Here is a 20,946-nt window from a genome sequence, read left to right on the forward strand (position 1 = left end):
AAACTTGTTTTCTTTACAGACCTGAATGAAAGAACGCAAATTCAGAAGAACATATCCATGACTTAACAGAGCTGCAAGTCAAGTCCTGTATGAAATTATCTTTATTGCACAAATAAAAGTGTAATTTAATGCTTTAGTCATTCCAATAATTTGCAAACCATGACTTGCTAAGCCTATAGAATGTATTAGTTTTTAACTTCAATTGCTATCTTTAATACAGTAAAAGACTGTTATAATGTAAAAAAAATAAATCACAATATCTATGATGCCAATACATTAAAAAAAAATCCAGAAGTGTTGTCTCCCAGAACTCTTATTCCAGCATTTATCACAGGTAATAATTATTATTAGGCACACTATAAATATTCTTAGATATTGAATTTCATAGCCTGTTCACCTCAATGCATTAATAAATATTTTGCTTCTGTTTCTTAAATACGTGTTTTACCTGGCATGAGTTGTAATGAAGGCTGTAGCCTCAAAGTCAACCACAGGGTATTTTACTGTTATGACTTTACTATTATGACAAAAATGTATGCCTAGAATTTGACATTCCCTCCCTTAAGAAAAAAGTGAGTATGGTAATTATACAGGATTTAAGAACCTCTTTCCTTTCCCCCCAGTATTAAAATTGCATTTTCTAAGATTAAAGTTTCTGGATTTCCCTTACTGACCTGTCAGTTTAGTAAATACAACATTTCTAGAGGCGGTGTGTAAAACACTGATACATATTTTTTGGATATATATTTTCTGTCAAAAGAGCAGAAAGGTACTTTCAACCTAACAAAGACAGTAAGTTTAACATTAATATAACAAACTTTAGGGTGAAAGAAAAACTTCAAGTGCTACAAATTGGACACAATACAGAAGAATACGCTTAATAATGCTGGGGAACTTTCTTGCATAGATTTACCGATACAGAATTAGGAAAGATCAGGGGGAAAAGTATCTAGATGTTACAGAAGAAAATCATCTGTGTTTCATTAGAAGGATTTTCCAAGTTTATTCTCTTGTAAAACTTGCGCTGGTATAATTTTAACACAATATACAATACAATGTGGAAAATATACAAATATAACCCCCCCAGCAAGCTTTATACAATCCAGTATATCACGGAAAACACTTTTTATTATTCCTTCTATTTCAAAGTTGGGTTGGTTTTCTTTCTCTCAAAAAATGCCACAACCCTCTACAACAGTTTCTCACAGTCCATGTTTTATTAAAGATACACAACAAATCCAGATGTCAAGACATCAGTGTTGTGTAAATCTCTGATAACACATTCAGCTACCTGTTTATCAGCTGCGTGGAAAGTCATACTTTTGTTCTGGAGGAAGTGCAGTGTTAACATGAAATACCATTTAATGCTAACATGTGTACAGAAACTGAGGAAAAATCCAAAAGTTCTATTATTCTGAATTTTTAGAAACCCTCACTTGGACAGCATAGAGTGGAGTTCAGGTTCAGAAGTCAGCAGCAGTGCTCATAAGAAATATCTGAATACTTTGGCATGCAAGGATAAAAGAAGTGTTTGAGAAATGTATCTATAATAGTGAAAAGAGCAAAGTTGAGATACAATGCAAAAGGATTTCCAAGGGACAATTATAGCATCCACTACAAGAAGAAAACAGAAAAACAGACTAGTTTCACAGTTGTGAATATAACTTTTGTGAAGCTCACCATTTTCACCTCCTTGGGAGACACACACTCCAAGCCCTTTCAATATTTAGACCGGCGCTTCAAGAGTTTATTTATTCGTTTTTATCCTTCAAAGGAGCACTGAACTAAGTTGGTGACAAAACTTAAGACTGCATAAAGCATAGGTATATAAAAGCCCATGCATACAATTTTAATTGCATATTATTCTGTGCAGTATTTCTTGAAATAGAATATTCTATTTAATTTGTGAAGGTAATATCTTATTTAATTCAATGTCTGGCATTTTCCTTAAGTATGTCTTTGATAAAGATAGTGGGAAAAATTTTGTCTCTGGAAAAATATATCACAAGCAGAAGATTACATTTGTTGCTTCTTGTTATGCCAACTTTATTATACTAAGGAAACTTTTACAACAAAATACAACAAGTTTATGAAGTTACTGTATGAGTTTCTCACAGAACATTTTCAAGTCAGGCAAGAAACACAACAAATGTTGAGAGTGCAGAAGCTGATTTACTTATCATTTAGTTACTGAAGTACACTGTTTACACTAGAAAGTTATTACTAAAAAACACACAATTACCTTAGCTGTTTAGTTATTGAAGAACGACAAGAGGCATGTAGCTATACCACCCAGTATCCAGGGTCCACAATATTAATCAGTAAATATTTCTAATCAGTATAAGTGGCATAAAGAGACATAAAATTCAAGCATTAGGTAGTTAGTAGCATAAAACTCAAGTTCAATTATCAATTCAGTCAAGTGATGTCAGTAGAAGATGGAAGGAGATTTCACTGGACAATATGGAAAATATTGCCTCCCCTTCACTTTGGTTTCACACAAATTTCTGCAGCATTTAGCTATATTTATGTATCAAAGGAAAAGTGATAAAGATAGCAGGAAACATTCAGTCTTCCCTTAGCCAGTGCTCTAAAACTGGGCAAAGGTTGTCCCAGTGTTGCTGCCCAACCAACAACTAAAACCACAGCCCTTTCAGAAGTGTTACCATCAGTGCAATGTAATTATTAAACATTCTAACACTCTATTCAGTTCCCTGGAAGAGTGAAGCTTACTATTTTAAGATAGCCTACCTATTTAAATGTCATTAACTATCCAATTAGTGCAGTCTGCTCTTTGCTGGCTGCAGAGTACTGGGATAATCTTTTAATTGTTAACCACTATTGAATAATTTTAGCAATTACGCTTTTATACATTCTATGCTAATTGAGACAGACTACCCCTAGAATCTCATCATTTCCAGCACACAGTGACAAACAGAAAGACGATCAATGGTTGATAAAATAAGCGTGTGACCAGGAGTAACGTTAACACCGTGGGACACCGTCTCCAGCTGCAGCCCCCGCAGGAAGGTGCGCACCACCCGCTGCTCTCCGCGCACTGCCCGCCGCATCCACCCATCCCAGACCCACTCCGGCCACCGAGGGCACCGGGTCGCTTCGCACAGCGCCTACAGCTCGCAACGTTGCTTAAGCCGAAATAAATCACCGCCGCCGCTCCCCACGGCTCCACCTGCCGGGCGCCCGCGCCCCGCAGCGCCCCGCTCGCTCCCTCCCTCCCCGGGGGCGCCGCCGCCGCGGAGCGGCCAAAGCCGCCCGGCGCCCCAGCGCGCACCTTCCGCGCAGCCGGGGGAAAGCACCGCGCCTGTCTCTCCTCCGGATCGGCAAGTTTCTCACCCTCCTAGGAGGAGACGTGCCTCTGGGGGCTGCTGCCGGGCTCCCACGAGCCGCCGCAGGGCACAGGCTCCCCGCAAGGCAAACCCTTGGAGGTGCTGGAAACAAAGCGAAATTACCTAAAAGGGCACAGGTCTGCGCGGCGGCGCCGCCAGTCGCCCTACGCCGGTGGGCGAGGCGCCCCTTCACCTTGTCTCCGCAGGACGGTGCCTGTTGCACGGGCCCCGCGGGTTCCCTGCAGGGCAAAAAGAACTTCGTGCCGCCCCCACTCCGCGAACACGCGTGGGGGCTCCGGGCGGCGGCCCCGAGCGGCGGCAGAGACGCGCGGTTCGGACAAGCCCTCTCTCCCGCCAAAGGCTAAGCTGTGCTCTGCAGAGTGGGACCCCCCTTTCTCCCCCTCCCCGACTTCCCTCTGCGCAAAACCAATTAACCCCGAGCGCTCGCCCTCCCGCAGAAGACGAGACAGGGGGTGCGGGAGCCGACAGGAGGCAAAGTTTGATAAATGAGCGGCTCCTGCGGTGACAGGTGACTACGGAGCGGAGGCATCCTCCGCGCTCGGCTGGGCAGAAGTGCGGGAAAGAAGCACTCACCTGTCCGTTGTCCCTCCGGCAGCCGCGGAGGGGAAGGCGAGAGACACAGCCCCGCACTCCTTTCCCGTCCGTCGGCCCCAGCGGCGGGCAGGATGCAGGGCTGGAGGGCCCGCAGAGCGGAGGGGCCGACCCGGGCCGGCACCCGTCAGCGGAGCAGGTGAAGCGGGGAGGTCGCCGCCGGCGGAAAGCAACACGTTTGGCTCTGAACTTTGCAGCTCCAGTCACAAACAAACAAATACAGCCCAGGAAGGACCTCTCCCATCAGATCCCAGACTGCTCGGCAGCCGCTGCCTCTCTTATTGGTGCGGAGGTTATTTATTTATTTGATTTCTCCCTCCCCCACCCACCCCCTCCCCGTCCACACACCCCTTTGCCTTCCACTTCCCCTTCCCTCCCCCCGCCCCGGCCTTCCCTCCCCTCCCGCACGCCGCCCAGGCAGCCGCGGTCCCTGCGCGCCGCTCAGCGCAGCAGCGGCTCCTCTGCGGCCGCCGGCAGCGCCGGGTGCCGGGCGAGGGGCGGGCGCGCTGCGGGGAGGCGGGAGCGGAGGCGGGCGGGAGCGGGGCAGTCGCCGCACCGCTGCCGGGCGGTTGCGGAGAGCAGGCAGGAGCTGCTCCCGCATGCCCCGTCCCCCCGCACCGGAGAGCGGAGGCGGGAGGGTGATCCCCGCCTTGCCGCTGGTCACGGCAGGGACAGGACGGCCGGGCAGGGGGATGATGGAGCCGGGAAGGAGGGTGGCCGGCGCGTACCGGGCGGCTGCCGCCAGGAGCCCGGGGTGCCCCGCAGCGTTGTTTTGCGGCCCTCGCCCGTGGGGACCGCCGGCGGCCGCGATGCGGCGGGAGCTGGTTCGCCGCGGTGCGGGAGCGGCAGCGCCGGGTGGGAGCAGGGACACGGGAGGGGATGCCGCGCTGGCGGTGTGCGCGCACGAGCAGGCTGGGATGCCTGTGTGAGTGTGTAAGTGCTTCTGTGTGTGTTCACGTACGTGTGCCTCCGGTAACGTTGCACGGAGCTTGCTTTCAAATAGAACCCAGGCTCTCTAGCCGCAGTGTACTTGGTGTGCATCGCTTTTACGTTTTGCTCCAGCTTATGCGTGATCAGTGCACAGCAAGCTTCATTTCACCTCTGTCTTATCGGATGCTGAACCTTGGTCTGCTGGGTTTTGTTGCCCTTTTCCTCCCCCGTCCCCTAAATCCACATGCAACTCGAGCAGCACGGTAGGTCTCACCTGTCCATTCCTGAGAGCCAAGTACACCACTACGATTATCGTAAGGAAAGGGAACATAAGTTAAAAGCTGCTGAAGTATGACTGCATGAAGGATTCCCTTCACTGTGCCTGCAGTATCCGTCCTAGCTCAGCTTCTCATTGCAGCTGGCAGTGGAAAAAAATGTTTCTGTCCCACAGTGGCTGTTTTTATAACGCTATACACACACGTGACAGACACAATATTGACATTCTTGTCTTCTCTCCCATCTCTCTCCCTTTAGAAATTTGAGTTCAAATTAGATACCCCAGTGGTAGAAGATAGAAGTTTAAAATCTGTGAAGTTGGTACAAACTCTGCCAAATGTTTGGGAGGGGATGTGTGTGTGTGTTATTTGGTCGATTTGTTTTTGCTGGATAAAATTTCCACCCTGCTCCCCTGGCAGTAAACAGACATTCTGGATGTTCTTTTTTACTTCCAAGGGAGAGAAAAAAAAATCACAACAATAGACAAACAAGGAAATAAAAAATATGGGTAGAGATTAAACAGTTATTTAACAATATTACTAGGAAATAAAGCTTAAATTATACCTCTATTAAGGTGACAAGACATAGAGATGTAAGGATTGCTTTTATCCTAAGTCAGTCAATGAATTTATGTAGATTCATCATTTCAAACAAACGGTACAAATCTTTCTTGTGCTACAACTCTGTAATTCTACCTTTTTCAACTGAAGACAATAAAGATTAATGTACGTTTTGTCTTCAGTAGTAAATCCTATTGTCAAATGGCGAGAACTTTTTATTCAAAGAATTAGATCAATGGTTGACTTTGTTTTGAAGCTTTTATTTAAGAAGCTACTTAAAAAGAATGAAGTTCATGCTCCTAACATCCTTAAAGAAATCTCTCAAAGGCAATTATTCTATTTGCCAATCTGGCAGTCACTGCCATGTAGCAACAAAAAGCATGAAAGCTAGATGTGGAAATCCCTTTGGGTTCAGACAGTGCTTTCTCAGTGGAAGAAGAACAGTAGGAAATTAAAAAGTGAAAAGCACTTTAAAAAATCTATTTGAATATTTTAAAGAGCTTGCTTTGAATAGGTGAAGTTTCATCTCTAACCAGTAAGCTTCAAGGTCAATGAAATGCAAATGACAGATGCGTTCCGTGCCTGAAAGAATGCCACCAACTTTAGGTAATGTTTAGTGAACAGTATTAAAAAGTTCACAGTCTGACTATTATTTTAATTTGTAAATTCTGTGTTCAGCAAGTATTTGTTCAGAAGAGCAGAAAGTGTCTTCCACTGGAATAAACTACTAAATTTTCAAAATATGGGAGATTAATGAAGAAACTACTTTACTAATGATGGGCCTGTAACAACACTCGTAAACATCCGTGAGAAGACACTGAATTTTTTCAGTTAAAATTAGTTTGACTATTATCCTGTAATACACTATTTGAAATTTCAGCTGCTTCTTAAATCTTAAAAAGCAATTTCATTGTGAGTAAACCAAGACTTTTATTTTTGTATGGATTCTAAGAAAAGGAAGCACTATGTAAAGCCCATAACAAGATTGATCATATACTATCACATTAGATCTGCTTCCGTCAAAATTAATTTGTTAGGCCACTGGATACAGCTCCATAGGACTTTGATTTGACTAAGTCAAGCTAATAATGAATTTAGTGGCTACTTAATATATTGCCTCTTCACTGGAGTTATGCAAGCAGAATATTATTCTGTGTTGTGGAGTCTTAGCTGAGAAACATGAAAGACAGCTAGGAATAAATAGCTAAAGTTAAGAAAACCAGGAGTAAGAAAGGAATAAAAGTAGAAAGGAAAAAGAGAAAGCAAAGCTATGTTTTCTAAAATTTTTTCTTGTGTTGTTTACTTACCTTCATTTGGCTTCTTTCATCATTTAAATCCCTGTGATCTCACACTTGGCATTTTGGTGTTTTAAAGGGCTTCAAATTGAGACTGCTAAAAAAATTTCAAATAAATAAAAGCAGCCCCCACTACCACCCACCAACACTGATACAACCCTAAAAATAGCTTTCTTTATTCTCATATAATGGCCTGTTTTTTGTCTGGACTCTTAAAATCATACTTTTAAGGGCTTAAAGAGCTGCTAACCTTGCATGTAGCTCCTGATACGCATCCCGTGCAGTGTGTTGTACTTCAGAAATCCATTTAATGATCTCAGCAGAAAATCAAATGTATGTGTTAATAGTTTAAAATCAGTCAAATCTGAGCAAGTTCTATTTAAATATCAAGAGAGACAGCTCGTCAGTAAGGAGTTTCTCCAAAACAAACACTGTTTTTTGCCCTTGGCACTTTATCTGATCAGGAGGCTTTTTTAAAAAAAGACAGATTTTTCTTCCACATCTGAACAAGCAAGTTTCCCCTCCTTTTTCAATTTCTCTTTAGGTAGCTGAAATGCTTTTGATCACAATTTATAAGTACGTCAGGCAAAGCTGTGAGTAAACTAGCAAGAATATATCGTACAGTTTTAGCTTTCAAATTGTGCAAAAAAATCATATGCTGGCATATGTTATAGAGACTCAAGAATTCTGTGTGTCTACATGTTAAATTTATGGATGGATAACATTTAATACATTATGAAATCTTATCTAACAATTATGGTCTTATAAAGATTTAAGGAATAGTTTTTTCAGCTAGCCAGGATTTGGAATATTTTACTACTGTGAGCAATTGAAAGTCAAGAAAAGCTAGGAATTCTCCCTTTTTCAGACACAGTAAGAAAGGTGTGGCATTTACCTTAGCCTATTCAAGGGCTACTAGAGAATTCGGTCTTTGGACTGCTCTCCAGTTTATGTAAACAAAGATGAATGTATAAAACTGATCAAAAATGTGCTAAGATTTCATATTTTAAAGGGAATGCATGACAATAAACAGATACAGAAGAGAGAAAAAACATAAGGACTGGATAAAAGAAAGAAAGTCTGTAACCTTTTAAGGAAATGTTGATACTCTCAGGCTGTTGGAAAAAGAGGATTTGCTTCCCTGTGAATTAAACCTTTGAGTTGATATGATAACTTTTGTATGTAAGTTCTGGGTCTGATCACCTCTGTTTGGTAGGGGGAAAATGATTTCTTCTAAGGAAAAATATAACCTCAGGTGAGGTCAATGGCTTCTAGATAAAAAAGAAAGAGCCTTTGGTAATGGGAATTATTTGAAGTCTACTTCTGTTCTGGTAACTATGATGATCTTCATCTTCTGACCTCATCACAGTTTATGACTTCCTAAAGGGGGACAGTGGGGAGGCATATGCTGATCTCTCTTTTGATAGAGACATGAACCAATGTGACACAAGGAAATGGACTGAAGCTGTGTCAGGGGAAGTTCAGGCTGGACATGAGGAAAAGGTTTTTCACTGAGATTATGGCTGTCACTGGAACAAGCTCCCCTGGGAAGTGGTCACAGCACCAAGCCTGTCAGAGTTTAAGGAACATCTTGATAATGCTCTCAGTCATGTGTTTTAGTCTTAGGTATTCCTGCAAGGAGCAGGGAGTTGGACTTGATTATCCTGATGGGTCCCTTCTAACTTGAGATATTCTATGATTCTATTCTATGAATGATAGGGTTCTCACATGGGCCATTATTATTACTCTAAAGCATTCGTGTATGGCTCCATGTCACCAGTGTTCCTCAGCAACTAGGAAGAGATTCTTCATCTGTGTCAGATGCACTGGTAAATTTTTATGTATGTCATAAAGGAAGCTGAAAAGAGTACTTTTTTCTATATTTTGAGGATACTTGAATACCATTCACTGCAATGATACATTGTAATTGTCATGATTATTGGTCATTTGTCCAGGGAATAGTGATGCCCAGGTCAGAGCTGTAGAGCTGAACCAAAAAGCTTCCAAACTGATGAGTTTATGATCATGTTGATGGGTGACCTGCTGCTGCAAAACATGGCTGAATTCCTGAAGCTGAAACTGATGTGAGTTGGATTATAAGTGTTCTGCTGATCCTGAGCAGTGGGAGATATCATAGAGATGTCAGAGAATCATAGAATGATTTAGGTTGGAAAGCACCTTAAAGACCATTAGTTCCACCTCCCTCCGCCCACCCCTTGCACCCTCTGCCATGGACCTTCCACTAGACTGGGTTGGTCCAAATCCCATCCAACCTGGTCTTGAACATCTCCAGGGAAGGGGCAACCACATCTCAGGGCAACCTGTTCTAGTGTCTCATCACACTCTGAGTAAAGAATTTCTTCATACTGTCTAATATAAATCTATCCTCTTTCAGTTTAAAGCTATTCCCTCTTGTCTTAGAACTATATACTCTCGTAACAAGTCCCTATCCAGCTCTCTTGGAGGTCCTGTTTAGGTACTGGAAGACTGCTATAAGGTCTCCCCGGAGTCTTCTCTTGTCCAGGCTGAACAACCTCAACTCAGCCTGTCCTAATAGGAGAGGTGCTCCATTCCTCTAATCATCCTGGTAGCCTTCTGGACTCAGTCCAAAGCATCCATGTCTTTCTTATGTCTGGGACCCCAGAGAGCTGGAGGCAGTGTTCCAGGTGGAGTCTCATGAGAGTGAAGGGCAGAATCACCTCAACCTGCTGACCACACTTTTTTTAATGCAGCCCAGGATACATTTGGCTTTCTGGGCTGCAAGCACACATTGCCGGCTCATGTTGAGCTTCTCATCCAACACCCCCAAGTCCTTCTCCTCAGAACTGCTCTCAAGTCATTCTCTGCTCAGCCTGTATTTGTGCTTGGGATTACCCTGACCCACATGCAGGACCTTGCACTTGGTCTTGTTCAGCTTCATAAGGTTTGCACAGACCCACCTCTCCAGCCTGTCTAGGTCCCTCTGATGGCATTCCTTCCCTCCAGTGTGTTGACTGCACTGCACAGCTTGGTGCTGCCTTCAAACTTGCTGAGGGTGTGCTGAATACCACTGTCCATGTCATTGACAAAGACATATAGGAGGTGTGACTCCCTATATACAGGTATACACCCTATTAAGCAGGGCATCTCAAAAGATTAATTGATGTAAACATCCAAGAGAAGATGAAGATAACCCTTCTAATTTTCTGGAATAGGGAAATAACAAAAAGTGAAGTATATTTGTTATAGTTTCTGGGTTAATTGAGACAGTACAATAGGACATGGTGAATGCTAACAGTTTAACTGTGCTTAAATGTTCTAAGGAGGGAATTCGGTGACGGATATAAAACACAGACAACATCTTTGACCCGAGCTCTGGTTTTACCCATGTAGTGCCAGATGCTGAGATCAAGTTTTCAAGTAAATAATTGCTGGATGCTTGACTACGCTTTAGATTTCACTATACATGGCAAACAGCTTTTTGACAAGGAGGGGTGTTGAGTGAGAGATGTCTTTGATTTCATCCAGTCTATCAGCTCATTGTTTTGAAACCTCTTCTACAACTTATACTGGAATAAATGATGATATTTCATTGTAATGGTCCTACTAACTGCTTTATAATAATACACATACTTTAGAAAAAAGCCCTTCTTAGAAAAAGTCAGCTCCAAGGTTTCACAGGATTATGAACTTATGAAATCAAGAAGTTGCAATGGAAATAATCTGTCACTGTAAGAAGTAAGTTAACAAGCAAAATTTAAAGATGAAAGCTCATATATAACAGAGGTGTCTGAAAGAGAACTTAGCTATTAAAATTACTTGTCTGAAGTAATAAATTTCACAACTTTTGATACAATGATAGATATTTGACATTTATAAATAGAAAAGAAAATGTTTGGATTTCTACCATTTTCAAAGAGATGTTATAATTTTCATTTTAATTTATTTTGGTTAGCTTTCTGAAATTATTGTATCTATTGACTTTGTATTGAGGAGTGAAATCACGCACTTTGTTTAATTCAGCACTGCTGAATCTGAAATTAATATGTTTTTCAGGCTGGTGATCTGTATGGCTTCAGTGTATGCAGTCAAACAGCTGCTATAATGAACTGTTTGCAGAATTGTAGGTGTACACAGGACCCATATATATAGTGAAGTTTTAAAAAAGTGGGTTGCCACATAAAGGAACTACATTCTAAAACATTTATAATGATGATATTCAAAATTACTTTCTTTTTCAAATCCTAGTAACCCCTTCCTTGCTCATGGACTGCCCAGTCTTCAAACATTAATGCATTTGCTCATTTTTTTACCTGAAATTTGATATTTAGAAAATTTGTTTATAGCTATGAGGGAAAAAGATGGTTAGAATATTTACTCTTCTAAACCTAAAATATATTATTTCTTTAGTTTTATTTTATTTTTAATTCCCTTTTTTCATTCTTAAGAAAAATGGAATTGCTACTTGGGAATTCAATTTAGGAGATGTATAGCTAGATACTCTATATGCACTTGTTTCACTTTAGACTTAATTGGGCTAGATAAAGATGAATTAATCATATTAATGGAAGTTTACAGTTACCTAGGGACCAGTGCTTTTAAATTGCTCATACTTACTGTTGGTAAACAGTGGAAGGCCCTTAGCATTAATGTGGAGGACTGATTTTTGAAAGAGGCTAATTTCTCAAAGTTAAACATGTTCTGAATTATGTTCTTTGGAGATTAAAGTGTAAGTAGATATGAGATTGTGACTGAAAGGTAAATTAAAGAAGAGGAAGCTTAGTAGCCAGACAAATAGCCACTGTACCATGGTTGAGAAAAGCAACTTCTAAAAATCTGAATTTATTGAGTGACAATATGAGGACATCAGTTAGGAAAAAACATATATATAATATCACCATGTAAAAAGTGGGAAAGAAAATATAATTTGATATGAAATAGCAGCTATGATTTCTAGTGAATGTGATACTAAGGAACAATCTCTGGCTTAGCTAAGGACAATAGAATATATATTGCATTATATTAGGGGAGAAAAAAAGGAGTATCTCCATATATATATATAAATGACACCATTAAAATTTTAAGAAATCTAAATTGGTACTAATGACACAAAAAAAAGAAAGTGTTCAATATCTGTTTCACTACTGTTTCTGAAAAGAAGTAGGAGAGTGCACTTGTACTTCATAATGATGGTGAAGTATTTTCCAAGCAATTAGTTTCTAAGGAAGACATTAAGCAGTATTTTTATGGTGAATATTTGAAAGCAGCTGATTCAGATGAACTGAATTCAGAAATAGATGTATGCTGTGTTCATTTTAGGGGAATCTTGGAATACTCTAGAAACTCCTGGAAGCAGTTAATGTAATATTAAAACTAAGAAAAAAAAAAAAAAGAAAAGACCCAAACAATGTGACCCATGTTGTAAAGGAGAAGTTAATAGAATGGTGAGGTGGGTTTCTATACATAACAGTTCAAAAGCTTTGAATACAGAGCATTACTTTTGGAACTTGAAGAAGAAGGTTTTTGGAAGATAAAGTCTTGTCAAACAAATGTGAGTTCTTTCTCTGAGAATGTTTAAAGTTTGTCTGATAAAAGTAAGTGCTTTTGTACAACTGCCTAGATAGTTGGATGCTTAGAAATTAGGTACATAAGTGAGGCTTTCAAAATTGGGATTGTACCATTGAAAATATTTATTCTGAAAATAATTAAAAGGTCATAAACCAGATAGCTAAGTCAATGTTATACACACACAACACCATGTTGCATTTAAAAGGGTTTTTCTCTTTATTTGTTATATGTAGAAATAAGTATAGTGTCTAGGAGAATAGAGATTAAATTGTTCACGTGTATAGTGTAGATAAAACTGATAAAAGAATGTTGTATCAGCTCTTTATGCCCAGACAATAAAATGAAACTGAAAAGTAGAAAATTTACAGAAAAGAGCCCTAAGTTCTTGGACACTAGAGAAAATGTCTAATTTTCTTTGTAATGGAGAAAGACTTCATAGTCTTTTTGGAGATTGCCACTAAAACTCTTTAAAGTGTAAATACAGTATGTATTTTTCATTATGAGATCAACTATAAGAGCAAACTCTCAGAAACAGTGATAAATTCTGCACTCCTTCAGGCACTCAAATAAACTCCATATCTGTCTTTTAATCAGTGCAGATGCTTTATTCAAATAAAACATTTAAATCTAAGTCTCAGGCAAATACAAGGGCCTATGATGTACCTGATTCTTTCTGTCCTTGAAACTCTGTTCAATGTGATTTTTAAATACCCAATTTTAATTGCTTTAAAATAAGTCTAAATGAGTCAGGTTGGTGGAACAATGTGTTAACTCATATTATTTAGCACTAAATTTGCATGTAACACGCTTTTCCTGTACTGATATGTCTAACACTAGTCATGCTCGCTGTTCACCTTCTAATATTTCCTTAACTATTTTTTAAAGATTTTAGAAGATTCTAAATCCTTTCATATGTATAAAACTGGTCAAAGTTATGTCCATATATTCTAATATTAAATTAAAATAGGTACTAAATATTATAATATTGTATTAGAATAGATACTAAATTATTTTATAGATATGTTAAAGTTTTAAATTGAGAGGTACTTTATTACATTTTTCAGTTTTAGAGCAAGGAATGGTATTACAGGATTATAATTTCCCTTTTAATAATGTGAAAGTAAAAAAATACAGTATTAGATCAGATCATCATCATTAGATGTTTTTTCATTCTCATTTTCCATCGGCAAGTAATATCATAATAGGTAGTTGCAGAGTAAGTTCCCCATAAAAGATATTATTTATTCTGCTGATACCTCACCCTCATTAATGAATAGCCAAGGATGCCCAGTAGCCATGTGTAAAAACATGGTTTGCTTTGCATCATTTGTATTTCCTTCTTGTTCCTGTCAAGGTATCTTTGCCATGCATTTTCTGAATTTCTGTTCTTTGTACCACCTATCTGTCCTAATCAGTCTGAGACAACCAACAAAAAACTCATGTTTTCACCTAGACAATCTTTTTGACTGAAGTAATTAAGGTCTGATGTCCAGCCCCCATGGCTAACCTGCAGTGCTTAGGATTTTTGTATTTCATTTTCTAGTCAAATATAATCAGTCTGTTTTCAAGACTTAAACATTATTTTTCGAGTTATGTTTTCCACAAGATTTAGCAATCTGAAGTTTTGCTACAAAAAAGAAATCCTCGACACGTTTAATGTTATGTAGTGATGGACTCATGTTACACCTTTTATGACTGATTTGTTTCATGTCAAATAGTGTGTCAGTTGGGAGAAGGAATTTCTGGTAGTGACTTCTAAGGGAAAACAAGCTGTTTTGCTCAGGAAGAAGGAAGGTGCCTTTTCTCTTTCCCCGAACGTACATGTTTTTGTCATCTGCTGAGTTTCTGCCCATATTATTTTGTGGAGGATTCAGTTTGCTTGTGCAAACTCACCACTCAGTAGATTAGAAGGCTGACATGCAATGTTTTTCCTCTCTTACGGTAACTGTCAGAAATATCATTATCCATAGTCACATCTTACTGGTTTTATCCTGTTTTTCTATGCATATTTCTACTCTTCTGCCATGAAATTTGAATGCACTGAATTACATGTCAACTATGCATTTTATTTAGACACACATGTATGTAAAAGTAGATACATTTTTATAAATGTCTCTTTATGGTTTAATTTTCTTACCTTTTAATGTCAGTGAGCCTTTCTGTGTTTGTTCTAAGAAAAACATCTGATTTTTTGTATATAATTTGCCTGAGGACCTAATGAAATTAGCAGTCTTAAATATTGCATTTCAAATTCCTTAGACACTTGAAAATTAAACTTAAAAGGTTAAAGTCAAATGATTATATTAGGAAATGCTGCTCTGCCTGTGTGACATCTGTCATTCTCTACGGTTTCAATGTATGCCCTTGTGCTAAGAATCTTCAGCATGTCTCCTTAAAAAATGTTTCAGTGTGAAATCTTCAGTTCCAATTCCTTCTGTTTATGCTCTGTCTTTTTCAAGATGCAGTAATCAGTAATGAAAAGAATTGCATCGAAGCACATTGTAAGAATAAATATAGAATCAGAATGGTTTGGATTGAAAGGGACCTTAAAGATCATCTAGTTCCAACCTCCTGCCATGGGCATGGACAACTTTCATTAGACCAGTTTGCTCAGAGCTCCATCTGGCTGGTCTTGAACACTTCTAGGGATGGAGCATCCCCAACTTTTCTGGACAACTTCTTCCAGTGCTTCGCTGCCCTCACAGTAAAGACTTTTTTCCTTATATCTAATCTAAACCCACTCTCTTTCAGTTTGAATCCATTCTCCCTTGTCCTTATCCTGTCAATACATGCTCTTGTAAAAAGCCCCTCTCCATCTTTCATGCGGGCTCCCTTCAGGTACTGGAAGGTTGCAATTAGGTCTTCCTAAAGCCACCTCTTTTCTAGGCTGAACAGACCCAGTTCTCTCAGCCTTTCCTCATAGGGGAGGTGCTTCATCCCACTAATCATCCTGGTGGCCCTCCTCTGGACTGCATTCCAACAGGTCAATGTCCTTCCTGTGTTGGAGACCTCAGAGCTGGACACAGTAGTCCAAGTGGGATCTCATGGGAGCAAAGGGGCAGAATCCTGTCCTTTGACCTGCTGGCCACACTTCTTTTGATGCAACCCGGCATACAATTGGTTTTCTGAACTGCAAACACACATTGCCAGCTCATGGTGAACCTCTCATCCACCAGCTCCCCCAAGTCCAGCTCAGCAGGGCTGCTCTTTATCCCTCAGACTGTATTGATACATATATATGTGTGTGTATATAACGCTACTTCTACTGAGAGATTTGTTCTTTTGTTGGTTGGGAGCAGGAGAGAGTGGGGAGGAAGGGTTTGAGTGCTACTGGACTTTGCAAAACTTTACGTGCTGCCAGCCAGAAATGTAACACTGGGGTTTATTTTCAGCTGAAGTGCTATAGATAATTATAACCATCCATTGTTTGTGAGTTGCTTAAAATATTGCCTCTGGTATATATTAGTTCTTCTTTAACACTGAATTTCATTTGTTTTCTTCACTCACTCATCACCTTGATATTACAGTTCGTATAATTCTATGTTCTCCTCAGATTTCAGTGTCTGCTTGACCCTTTACAGGAATAAACATATAGTAAATAATGCATTAATATACTAACCACTGGAGATAATGAAAACTGAGGGATTTCTCATTTCTGTCTCTTTCCAGTTAACCATAGCTTAATCAATGATAAAACTCTACCTCTTGTCTCATGAGCAGTCCCAGGTTTTACTGCTGAGAACTTTTGAAAAAAATAATATTTATATATAATTTTTCATGTAATATAATGTTAAATTATATATTTTAGCTCTCCTTAGCAAAAGATATTCCAGTTGCACTTTCAGTGTACAAATTAGGCAGAAATTAGTAACTGATTTTTACTATTTTCCTATATCATATCCTTTTAAAAAAGCAATAATTTTTGAGTACAGTTATCCATGATTTTGGTGTCACAGTTAACATAGGATAAGTAGATTTGCTACACTGCAGCCTTTTTCATTTTCTGTCAACTACTGCATTAGAACTCATAGTTCAGCCAGATGACTCCAAGGCTCCAGTAGAATTCATGAATAACTGTATCTAGGCCTAATGAAGTACAGCTTTTCAATTTATCTGTTCCAGTATTTTCTTCCTACTAATATTCAGAAACTTTGTACATGACTTATTCCGTCCTCTGGAGAAAAGTAACAAAATAAAACCTTTACTTTTTTTTTTTTTTTTTTTGCCATGTCGTATTTTAAAGTCCAGCCATACCACAGTTCGTTTCTTAACTTTCCTTTGTCCTTTATTTACACTTCCAAGAATTGTTTATGTCTTTGGTTATATGTTTTTTCTTGGTCTGCATTGGAGTCCTCCTAATTTACATCTTACATTTAAACCTGCCAGAAATTACACTTCTTTCTAGGGAAGAAGAATTGAATAATACAAAAGAAAGATTGTATCTGTCACTGACAGAGGAAAATAGTATATTTATGCCTATAATGTATGGATCAGTATATTTATTCATTGATTTATAGTACTTAGGTATTCTTACCAAAAATTCAGTAATTTTCTAAACTTACTTTGGACTGGGAACAAAGGGATATCTTACTGGGAAACATCTTTCTTAATATGACTTTTCCAGGAGACAACGGATGAGTTTTTGTTTCAAATTCCATCGACTTTGTTAATTCAGCTCCACTTTGTGATTTTTTTTTTATTGGAAGAAGAGTAAATGTGTGTTAAATTCATCTTTAGATGCAATACGAAAGTAATATTTTCCATATAGAATCATTATGCTAAAACTCATGAGGTCCCTTAAGAGCTTGTGTGCAGATCTGGTCCTTTCACATTTGCCCATAGATCATATGGACTGACATTTTAAAGCTTTTTTGAAGATGTCAAAAAACAGAAATGAAAAATGTCTGCCAGTAGCATAAAAACTTGTGTGATATTTGCTATTTCAATAGCAAATTGAATTTAAGGGAAGTCTGTTTGTGAGGAATAACACCTCTAAGTCAGTAATATTTTCCTTATTTTTTGGAAAGACATAATTTCTGTTTCATCCGTTCTTCATCATTCTCTTTATTCTCTGCACATAGGTGTTTTCCACTGAGCTGTTCTCCATCTGTAGGATAGTGCTTGATGTACAGAAAAATAGGGATTAAAGAATATTTTAGTAAAGTGCAGAGGAAAGTGGAAATTCTGCTAATAATCATGTTAATTTTAGAAAATATCAAAATACTTAAAGATTATGCCTTGTAGACCTCGAAAAATGTATAGAACACAATTGTTTCTTTAGAATCAGGGAAAATTATATATATAATAGATTATATTTATTGAATTAGTAAGTGGCTTAAAATATATATTTTTAGACCAAGGCAAGCATTCTGTAGTCACAGAAAAGTGACATAAAGTGAAAGTATTTATGTCTATCTATTTGTGCATAAATTAATTGCACTGCCTTTTGCAATTCATAACTTGTTTATATTTAAATTGTCAAGCTACATACTAGCATTTTTCTCCTGGAATGATTGTACACATATAGTAAGATCTTTTTATATAAGGATTATTTAACGTCTTCTAAAATGTATGCTTATATTTTTATATATGTAGAAATGTTTCTGCATATTTAGATTGCTTGTGATTTTTTGATTCTGTCTTCTTGCAAAGAACTTTAATTGAATTCAAAGCAGAAAAGTCACTAAAACGTACACAAGCTGGATCCAGTGCCATAGTATTGCTGTTGAAAACAGTCATGTTGGATATAAGTGTATTAGCATGCAAAGACACAACTGGATGTCTCCACATCCAGTTTAGGTTTCCCAGTGTCACTACAAAAGCCAACATAGAAATATGTAATATTTAAATTGCAGAAGTGTTGTGTGTATGTCATCCACAACACTGTTGGATTTTTCACTATAAATGTTCTTACAAGCTATTGAGATCAAGTAGTTAAAGGTTTTGGTGTACTGGTACTTCTGTGGATTTGCATTGTTCTACAGGATCAGGCTCTGTGGTAATACCTATATACAGTGCAATGAGAAAGATTATAAAGGAATCATCAAAGTAATGGAAATAAAAGAGCTGGTTCAGATTTAGGACTAATTACAATAACTGTAGTTTTTCTACACCTAGTACTATTATCAGATCAGGAATTTATATACAAACTCTCAGAGATCTCATTTCATGTGTCTGTCCCAATTGCTGTACACTGTTCCATATGACTGCTTTGCATCAGTGGAGCGTGAAGCATCTGGGATGCATCTTTAATACAATCAGTGTTTTGGCAGAGTGGCAACAGATAGCTTACAAGTTCCTCACTCGGGTACTGGTAATGCTGTAGCTACATAAGAAACCCCTTGCTGCTTGGTATTAAGTTGATTATTTTATTTCAGTAAGTTAATTGCTTTTATCCCCTTTTGTCCTTTCCACCTTTCTACTGTGTCGCAGTCCGAAAAAATCTGTCATGAGCAAGAGGAAAAAAAATTAAAATTGAAAAGCTTAGATGTGCTCTGAGACAATGGGACGATGTTCCAGTGCTGAGTACTGTACGGCACATTGTTAAACTGATTCTTAAATATATTAAAAAACAAACACTAAAAACAATGTACTACTGCCAGTGATCATGCAGAGTATAATGAAACAATCTGGCTTAGCAATTATTTTTTAAAAAACATTACATGTATAATCATTTTCAAGCTACCACATTCAGTAGTTGATGCTCATTGTCCTACACACTCATCCTTCAACTAACTGCTTTTCTGCATATTTCGTGCTTTTGTTTTTTAATTTCCTCTTCATTTTGTTTTTTCAAGAAGGTAATAAAGAAGTGTGAGTCCTTTCAAAACCTGTCACATGTTGATTGAAGCTGTCTATTTTCCAATTCAAAATACATTTTTAACACCTTCAAGATACCAGAAATAAGAGGTTTATATTAAATCTATATATTGATACCCAGCTCTGTGTTCTTTGTAAAAAAGAGACAAAGCTGTCACTAGCTGACTGAGTGTGTTTAAGAAATGAGAATTTGAGAGAAGAGCCACTTCAAACTTAACCCAGACCAATGAAGCTATGTGAGTAGAAAATAGATGTAATTTAATAAATTGGAAGAGACCATTATTGTTTCTCTTATCAAGGTTATTTGTGTTCTGACTTTCAAAATGTTGCAAGTTGCCTCAAAGACCCAATGTCTGCCTCCCAGGAATTTCCCCGTGTCTGTCCAAGGCTGAGATAGATTACTGAAACAGGATAATTTATCTTTATGTCAAAACAAATGTATATATTTTACATATTACATTTTCCATTTTAAGAGTGGCTAAAGGTCAAAGTCATATAAAAAATCAATAGATAAAGTGCTATTGAATAAAACCTTTTTAATTTACTTTTCATTAAAATTTTAAAACCAATTTTGCAGTACCTACAAAATATATCATAGACTTTAATCATTAAGAATATTTAAGAATTTAGAAATCATACTTAGGATTTCTGGAAGACATTTCTTTTTCCCACTGGAATGTATGTTTGTCAGAATATTTCTTTCTTTTTTCACAGAACAGGGAACATTACACAATCTATCACATATTGAGGAAAAAAAATGTTGATTTAAAACCAGTACTTACAGGTGATAAGACACTTTAATTTCCCTTCTCTGCATTTTACTCCTGCTCTAGGTGGAGCTACAGATCTACATGTGAAGTCTTTAGGAAGACATTTATCACTTTTTGTTAATGTTTAATTGATACCTCGTTTTTTCCACTTCTGTTTCTGGTGAACCATTGTTTTTTTCTTAATGACTAAAAGGAAAAAAATGTATTTTGACTAGTTTGATAAAAACGGGGGGAAAAAATGAAGACATTTTCATAGTTTAAATTCTGGAGCACCTACAGAATATTGAAGGGTTTATAGAGTAACTTTTGAAGAAAATATAGACAACTATGCTTAGATTTGAAAGGTTATCAAGATGCAGTACTTACTATATATGTATGCAGTTTAAAAGCAGATAACTTTTGAGTCAAATATTTTTAGACTCCCTGATTATTTTAGATCTTTACAAGGATCATTTTTATTTCATTGCTTACCTAATTTCAGATGTTATCACTTTGTAGATTATAAGAAACTTTATTAGATTCTATTTTTCTGTTTTAAGATAATTTTTTAATCATTTCTTTTTTAATGTGGTGGAGTTCATTGGTTGGAGCTTTTTTCCCCTAAGTGGAAAGTCAAGTCTCTGCTTTTAAAGACCTTGAACTGATGGTTTAATTTCCTTCCTTCCTTACTGCAAAACGTCAAAGAATCAGAAGAATATTTTTGCCTGAATGTCTGTAGGCAGTGGTAGAACATTCCCAAACACTACCTATTGAACCTGAGTTTTCTTTACTCACTCAGTCATTAATTTAA

At 38.1% G+C, this 20,946-nt stretch overlaps 1 protein-coding gene and 1 long non-coding RNA gene across 2 annotated transcripts in view; one reads left to right on the forward strand and one right to left on the reverse strand.

Annotated features, from left to right (window-relative positions):
• The window catches only part of TENM3 (teneurin transmembrane protein 3), a 1,298,714-nt gene extending 1,294,544 nt beyond the window's left edge, over positions 1–4,170 (reverse strand). The window contains 1 exon segment of the mRNA XM_050338169.1: positions 3,942–4,170. The gene's annotated coding sequence lies outside the window, so the exon portion shown is untranslated.
• LOC126651837 (uncharacterized) overlaps positions 4,112–20,946 on the forward strand; it is a 115,361-nt gene continuing 98,526 nt past the window's right edge. The window contains exon 1 of the long non-coding RNA XR_007631791.1: positions 4,112–4,243. This is a non-coding gene — a long non-coding RNA (uncharacterized LOC126651837). The remainder of the gene's footprint in view (positions 4,244–20,946) is intronic.

This window comes from Myiozetetes cayanensis, unplaced genomic scaffold, assembly GCF_022539395.1.
Source record: "Myiozetetes cayanensis isolate MyiCay16 unplaced genomic scaffold, myiCay2020 scf7, whole genome shotgun sequence".
NCBI classification, from domain to species: domain Eukaryota; kingdom Metazoa; phylum Chordata; class Aves; order Passeriformes; family Tyrannidae; genus Myiozetetes; species Myiozetetes cayanensis.